The following is a 7483-nucleotide window of genomic DNA, read 5'->3' on the forward strand; positions in this document are numbered from 1 at the left end:
TCTTGTGCTTTTCTGGACAGTATGAGGCCACGATGAATACCATCCCAGTGCCTTCACTCCACAAAGTACCTCAGACAAAAGATAATATAGTATATGAACTCCTCTGTAGATGGTTTAGAAAAGAGTGATGGGGCAGAGGCAGGGAAGGCGGCATTCACAACATTTTTGTAGTGACATTCACTAAGGATTGGATTTCGGCCATCATTTTTTTAAATCCCTCTGTAACTGCCACTGGCTCTTAGTTTGTCTCTAGCTAATTTGCTAGCTAGCTCTCTTTCCTCCAGAGCCCCTGTGCCTCTTTCCACAGTGGCTCCTCAGAGCTCTCACATTCTTTTTTTTTTTTTTAATGAGTGGAATTTAATTCTCTTTGTTTCAATTTTCTACCTTCAGGACTTGTACAGAGACCACCGTTTTGTTGACAAATAGCCTATGAATGTATTTTGCTAAGCAAAAGGTTATCTGATCCAGAAAGAAGTGTTGCCACCTCTTAAAGAGATAGACGTGGCTGTGTATTATTAGTAAAGAACAGTTTTGTTTTGCTCACACCTTCTTATAGTTATATAGTATGATTGCATTTTTATAAATGCATACGTGTGTATGCACGTACACATACATACTTCATATACATAAATACATGCGCATATTATACACACAACTTTAGATACGTGTATAGAGAGAGGGAAAGAGAAATTTGTAATTATATTTACCAAAAACCCTTAATAAAGGGCCAGTGAAATTCTCTCTGGAAAGTGCTGTTAAAGAAGGGCTTTGGACAGTGTGCTCCGAGGTCCCGCGGATCTGTCTTTTGCTTCAACAGCGTTTGGACAGAACAGACCCAGGGACACCCCTTGCTCCTGCCTCCCACCACACTCCAACCTTTTTTCCAGTCACAGCCTTTGGAATCAGCCACTCCGCTATCCTCGGTCACAGGGAACAGCCAACACCATTTTTTGGAGCTTAACTCCTCATTACCGATCAACCACGAGCTCCCGGATTCCTCAGAATTACTCCACCGAGGTGGAGGCCAACACCTGGCCAACATGCATCTGCAAGCCTCCTACACCTACCTCGCTCTGAGCTTCTATTTCGACGATGTTGCTCTGGAGAGCGTGGGCCGCTTTTCCGGGAATTGGCCGAGGAGAAGCACGAGGGCACCGAGCGTTTTGAAAATGCAAAACCAGTGCGGCGGCCGCCCTCTCTTCCAGGAGGAGCAGAAACCTCCCCAATACGAGTGGGGTAAAACCCAAGACGCTGTCGGAGCCGCCGTGCTAGCGGAGAAGAACCTGAAAAAGACCCTTGAGGACCCGCCTGCCCTCGGCTGGGCCCCCGCATACCCCCGCGTCTGTGACTTCCGGGAGAGCCGCTTCCGGGAGAAGCAGGTGAAACTCATCAAGAAGATGGGCGACCACATGACTAACCTCCGCAGGCCGGCTGGCCCCCAGGCTGGGCTGGGCGAATATCCCTTTGAGAGGCTCACCTTCCAGAACCACCAGGAGCCTCCGGAGCCCAGCAGGCTTTGAGGAGCCCCGCTCTGCAGCCACTAGGCAGCTTTTTAACCACCCTGGAGCCCTGTCCCAAGATGTGGACCAAATGGAAACAATAAAGCTTTTTGCAGAAAAAAAAAAAAATAGAGCTTTGGTTTTCTGCATTTTTACAGGGATGTATTACTCAAATAATGAGAAAATGAAAGTGAAATTATCTCCATTTAGAAAAGTAAATTGAGTATGTGTCAGATGAGAAATAAACATGAGAAGTCTAAATAGAACCACAGAGAATGTTTTTAAAAAAGAAAGAAAAAAAGACATTTATAATAGGGAGGGAAGTCATGATCTGAAAAAACAGAGGATGACACATCTTACGTCACATTCCCATAATAGCAATACAGAGGTCCTAAGTGTGTTTCATGAAGCATAAAAAAAAAAAAAAAACAGCTAAAGGTTAATGAAAACCTAAAGTGAAGGAAGTTTGTTGTAAGATCTGCAAAATCCATGCAATCTGGAATTGCATTCATATTAAGTAAGTGGGTGGTTCATACTCTCCCCGCCAACCACCCCCCCCCCCCCCCCCGCAATTTACCTCTTCATGGATAACTCTGGTTTTTCTACCAGATTAATTCAGCTCAGATCACTTTCTTTATGGAAACATACTAAATAAATTAAGGAAATTAGCCAAGTTGGTCGACTTTATAAAGAAATGGTGATTATGTATGCAATCCCACATCTGGTAGAGACATGAGTAAAGGACCAAATTTCATTGCAGTAGTTACCATATGCTCACTCCATTTCCCTTAGCACTCTGAAATTGATGGTACCATTGGAAAAAAAAAAAAAAAGAATCCCAGAGAGTTAGAAATAATCTCAAAATTAAAAAAAAAAAAAACAGAAAAGAATAGAACATAAGTCAGACAAAAGGAAAGAAAAATTCCTGAATTTCTTAGGGTTTTTTTCCTGATTATAAAAGGAAAAAAGTTATTAAAGATGTTTAAAGACGATTCTTTAAAAGCCTGATGAGGTGACAATGACAGACCAGGTTATTTGGACTAGCTCTCCCACTGAAACAGCTAAAACTGCTGAATTAAACATTTGTAACCCTGTAACAGCATCAAAGAGCTGACAGAATAGAAAGGAAATACCAAGTAAGTATTAAAATTAGAAAGGTAAATGGAAAATTTATGGATTGCTTTACCTCTGAAGGCATTTGCCAATCTGGAAGAAACGGAGCTGTGTTTTTGAAGGCCTTGTGGCACGAGGGAAACAAAAGTTAAAGCATGGGGCCCATTCAGTGTTGTGCGTCTGGTAAACCATCTCGCATTTATGCATTAAGTTGAGATTTTAAAGGGCTACAGCATCACAGAAAGGATCAACCATCAGTATTTCCACCCTATTCCTTCCACCCCAGTAGTTTTTTGGGAGAAGTACCTTGGTGCTAAGCAGAGCAGGAGAAAAGAAAGGAAGGAGAAAACAAAGAGAATTGTCCTTGAGAGGGTGTAAACCATGGATAAGCTCTCTTGAGGGTCTACAGTCCCAATTTTGCAACACCTAAGTGATCAAAAACATATATGCCATGGTTTTAACTTAAAATAGTTCTCTGGTCATCAGGAAGTCCCCCCCCACGCACACACAAATAATTGTTTAAGGGCAGTGAGCCACACAAAGACACCAACTATATAAAGAAAAATATACCATGAATGAGAACCAGCAGAAATAACAGACACCTAAGTACTTCAGATACTGCAATTATCAGACACCGAGTATTAAAAGAAAACCATGCTCCTTTGTTTAAGGAAATGAGATAAGTTTGAAAATGAATGAAGGGTACAGGAAATTCTAAAAAGTGTTACTGCAGATTTGCAAAAGAACCAAATTGAACTTGCATAAATTAAAAATACAATAACTGAAATTTAAAACAATATATAGATTGGGCAGGAGCTCACATATAAAGAGAATAAATGGACTGGAAGACAGAAGGCACTTATCCAGAATGCAGCGCACAGAACACATAACTGGAAAAATAAGAGAGGCTTAGGAGGGAGCTGGCTCAGAATAGGTATTCAGCAAACAGTTGCTGAATGCTCTGACTATAATTTTTACTGATGAGATTATTTTCTGGCTTCAGATGTGAGCTGGCTCTTCTAGACTGGGACTTAGAGAAGATCCTGTAAAGGAGCATCAATTTCAGTGACTGCAACTGAAAAAATTGATATGATCAACAGACATTTACTGAGAGCTTGCTAACTGCAAAACACTGTGCTAAGCATCAGAGTTAAGAACACGTATGTTATTACACATAATTTATATGTTTTCTTATAAGAACAAGAATTTCATAAGGGTTTTATAAAGGCACAATGTTCTAACCAGATTCTTCTACTAGCTTGCTGTGCAATTTTAAACAACTTATGTAAAGTCTCTCTGAGGCCTATTTTCTCTATTTTTAAGATGAGGACAATAGAAACAGAAAAGATAACACAGAAAGCAAAGGCTTTGCTCATGGCATATCATAGCTGCTCGGTAAATATAAGTATATTCCCTCATTAACTAAAAATGTTTTTTGATGCACTGGGCTTGGAGAAACCTATATATGATATTTAATGCAAATGGATTGTGAATCCACATAATCTCCAAAGCCAATGAAGTACTGGAATCTCCTTTTGATTATGTCATAGTTACTTAACAATATGTGGAGAATATTGCTAGTGACCTGTCCAGTATCCATCCCCCACTTCTTCCTAACAGAACCCAAAATCTATTTGTAGCAGTAACATGATGACCTAACGCTTTACCTCCCAGACCCTCGGAAGGCAAGTGTGTCCATGTGCCAGCTGTAAGCAAGTTAGTAAGTCCGGCAATGAGGTATTTATCAGCCATGCTGCCACATGAGGCTTCCCATGAGCCCCTTTAGCCTTTGTCCCTCCAACAGCCGCCTTGTGAGCATAAGAACAAAGCCACACAGAGCCGCAAAGAAGGAACAGAGAGGAAGCCTGGGTCCTTGATCACCGGGCTGCCATGTTGACCCAATACTGACGGCTCCCAGACACTTCTTCTGTGAGGCAAATGCCTTACTATTTAAGTTTTACAGGCTTTTTCATTACAAGCTGTATTAGTCGGGGTTCTCCAAAGAAACAGAACCAACAGGATACATATAGATATATAGATACAGATAAAGATACAGATATACATATAAAGAGATTTTTTTTAATAAGGAATTGACTCACGTGATTATGGAGGCTGAAAAGTCATAAGATCGGCAGTTAACAGGCTGGAGACTCAGCAGAACCAATGGTAAAAGTCCAGGCCAAATCCAAGGGCCTGAGAAACAGGAGAGCCGAGGGCATAAACTCCAGTCCAAAAGCCAGCAGGCTGGAGACCTAAGAAGAGCCAATGTTTCGATTCAAGTTCAAAGCCAGGAAAAAAGCAACGTCCCAGCTCAGCAGTCAGGCAGGAGGAGTTTGCCCCTTCATCACGGGAAAGTCAGCTTTTTTGTTCTATTCAATTGATTGGAAGAGGGCCACGCATTAGGTAGTGCAATATATGCTTTTCTCAGTCTCCCAATTCAAATATTAATCTCATCTAAAAACACACAGACACACCCACAAGAATGTCTGACCAAATATCTGAGCCCCCTGTGACCCAGTCATGTGGATACAGAAATTGAACCATCACACAAGCAGCCAGATACAATCCTGATATACCAGTCTGGACCACTTCATGGGCACCTGTAAAAGAAAACCCAAGATTTCATTTAAGAATAAGGGTTTTTGTGAGGTATCCCCACCCCCTACAATTTGACATTTAAAAAATCCACAGGAAGGGTAGTAGAACATGAACACAAATATTAAGGGAGTTAAGAATAGTGAAGAAAATCATCTATTGTGGCTTAAAATGTTTACTAGCCCTCAAAGAATAGCTATAGTAAAAGTCTTGGGAATAGGCAGAGAAAACATGCTAGCCCCTTCCCCATGGAGTTCTTCACAATTGCTCCCTAAGGAACTTTGAAATCGCCAATGCTCAACCTGGAAAATGAGACACGAGTTGCTGGCCCCACGAGAGAGAACAGAAGCATGTACCTCATCAGCATTACAATGTGAATGTAATTTTCCTGATGTGAAATTCAACATCCTTTTTGATCATTTTCCCTGACACTTTGGAATCTGTGTATAATGAGCATGTAAAGCACAAACTTATTTTTATACATTAAAAGTGGTTTCATGAGCCCAAAGGAAAGGTCCTAATTTACATGTGACACTTGCTCACTCATTCATTGACTTGTTGGATAAATTACTGAGCGCACTCTAAGTGTCCAGCTCTGGGGACACAAAGCCAGGTACTTTGTGAAAAGGTTTAGGAGCCAGCTCTGTCCTTTAAGAGTTAATAATCTAATATTAACACTGATAGACAGGCACAGACCTCATGGCACAGAATAAAAGAATTAATCTGGGACATTCTCAGACAGTGAAGTATTTATGTCACAGACAAAAGAGCTTAGCATTGAAGTTAATGTTTGCAAATAAGAGTAATTGGACATGTAATGAAAGTGTTTCTGTGTAAACTTCCATTCCCAATCTAGCTGAACAACTTGGGCAAATTGCAGAGCCTCTGTGAGCCTCATTCTCCTTGTGAGGAAACAAAGATAATGATATCTAACATTGCAGATTCTTTGATGTTTAAATAACAGCATATAAAACATATAAGACAATGTCCAACACAGAGTAAATGGAAAGTACTTTTAATAGACGCTCCTGCAATATGACAATTGCCTGAACAATAGTAATCTCACTAGAAAAGTAAAGGGTTTACATACTACATGTATGTGTGAATTTCACAGACTTACCTTTTTTCAACCAAAGAGCCAGGGTCCCTGATACACCCCTAATGACTCAGTTCTCATCAAGGCAAACTACTTTATTGAAGCAAAGAGTATGGGGGCTGAAAGTATAGGAAGAAGCCAAATTAAGTGATTGTTTAAATGCTTTTGCCAGTCATAGAATTAGCTATGTCTGTTTCGCATTATCAACCAGTGGCCTTTTGAAATTCCTGTCACTCCATCTTCTCTTTAAAATGAACAATTATATATTGCTAAACAGTATTTTCTATGTCCTTCTTTTAACATATTCATATTTCTGATTAACATAACACTACTTTTATTCATCTGTTCACTTAATTCATTAAAAATATGATTTGAGCACCTACTAAGAGCCAGGCACTGTTCTGAATGTAACATGTTAAATAATATCATCAAGACAGACACAGCTCCTAATCCAGCTATTTTAGTCAAGGCTGCTGTTCCAAAACGTCTTCCTTGCACATCACTCACTTTCTTGGCCACTTATTGTAAAATGTCAGCCTTTAAAGATGGTTCATAACATAAGTATCCACTAAATTCCCATCTTTATTTATAGACTACAATTCATCAGGATGATTTTGATTTTCACTTCTATTCTCTCATCCACAGTTTCTCGAGTTAGTGGGTCCCAGGATGGACAGAAGTATTGATGCTTAATTTTGGTGGTTGGAAAAGTGCTCGTGTCAAGGTTGACTGAACAGTAAGTCATTCCCCTGACACAAATGAGGTCCTAATGCAATGTGATGATGACACATGAAAAGGAACCTTTCTGGTAAATTCTCTAGAGTTTTCATCAACTCAGCAGGTAGGAGAGATTGAATACCTGCTCAAAGCATATGTTTATCAGGGACATATGCACTAAGACATGAGCTATCATTTTTCCAAGCAAGATTTTAAACTCCAAGTGCTTTCATGTTACAAGACATTAAAGGCACTGAACAGTCACGGCATGAATTGCAGCTGTTTACTGTGTGGGGAACCAGTGGGTAATTCTCTGAACATCAAAAGATGTTGCTACCAAGTTTTCCATCTCTCTCTGGACGTTAATGCTGACCCTGACTGATGCCCCATGAAAGACTAGTATAATGCCTTTTTAAATAACTTTTTTTGCCTTATGTAACATTCACAGACCAGGTATTCAGAG

The 7483-nt window shown here is 40.2% G+C and overlaps 1 pseudogene; it reads left to right on the plus strand.

The window, feature by feature from the left end:
- Window positions 1-1040: 1040 nt before the first annotated feature.
- On the plus strand, window positions 1041-1520 carry LOC137232931 (ferritin light chain pseudogene; annotated as a pseudogene).
- Window positions 1521-7483: the final 5963 nt, after the last annotated feature.

The sequence above is a fragment of the Pseudorca crassidens genome, chromosome 10 (genome assembly GCF_039906515.1).
Source record: "Pseudorca crassidens isolate mPseCra1 chromosome 10, mPseCra1.hap1, whole genome shotgun sequence".
In the NCBI taxonomy this organism is placed as follows: Eukaryota; Metazoa; Chordata; class Mammalia; order Artiodactyla; family Delphinidae; genus Pseudorca; species Pseudorca crassidens.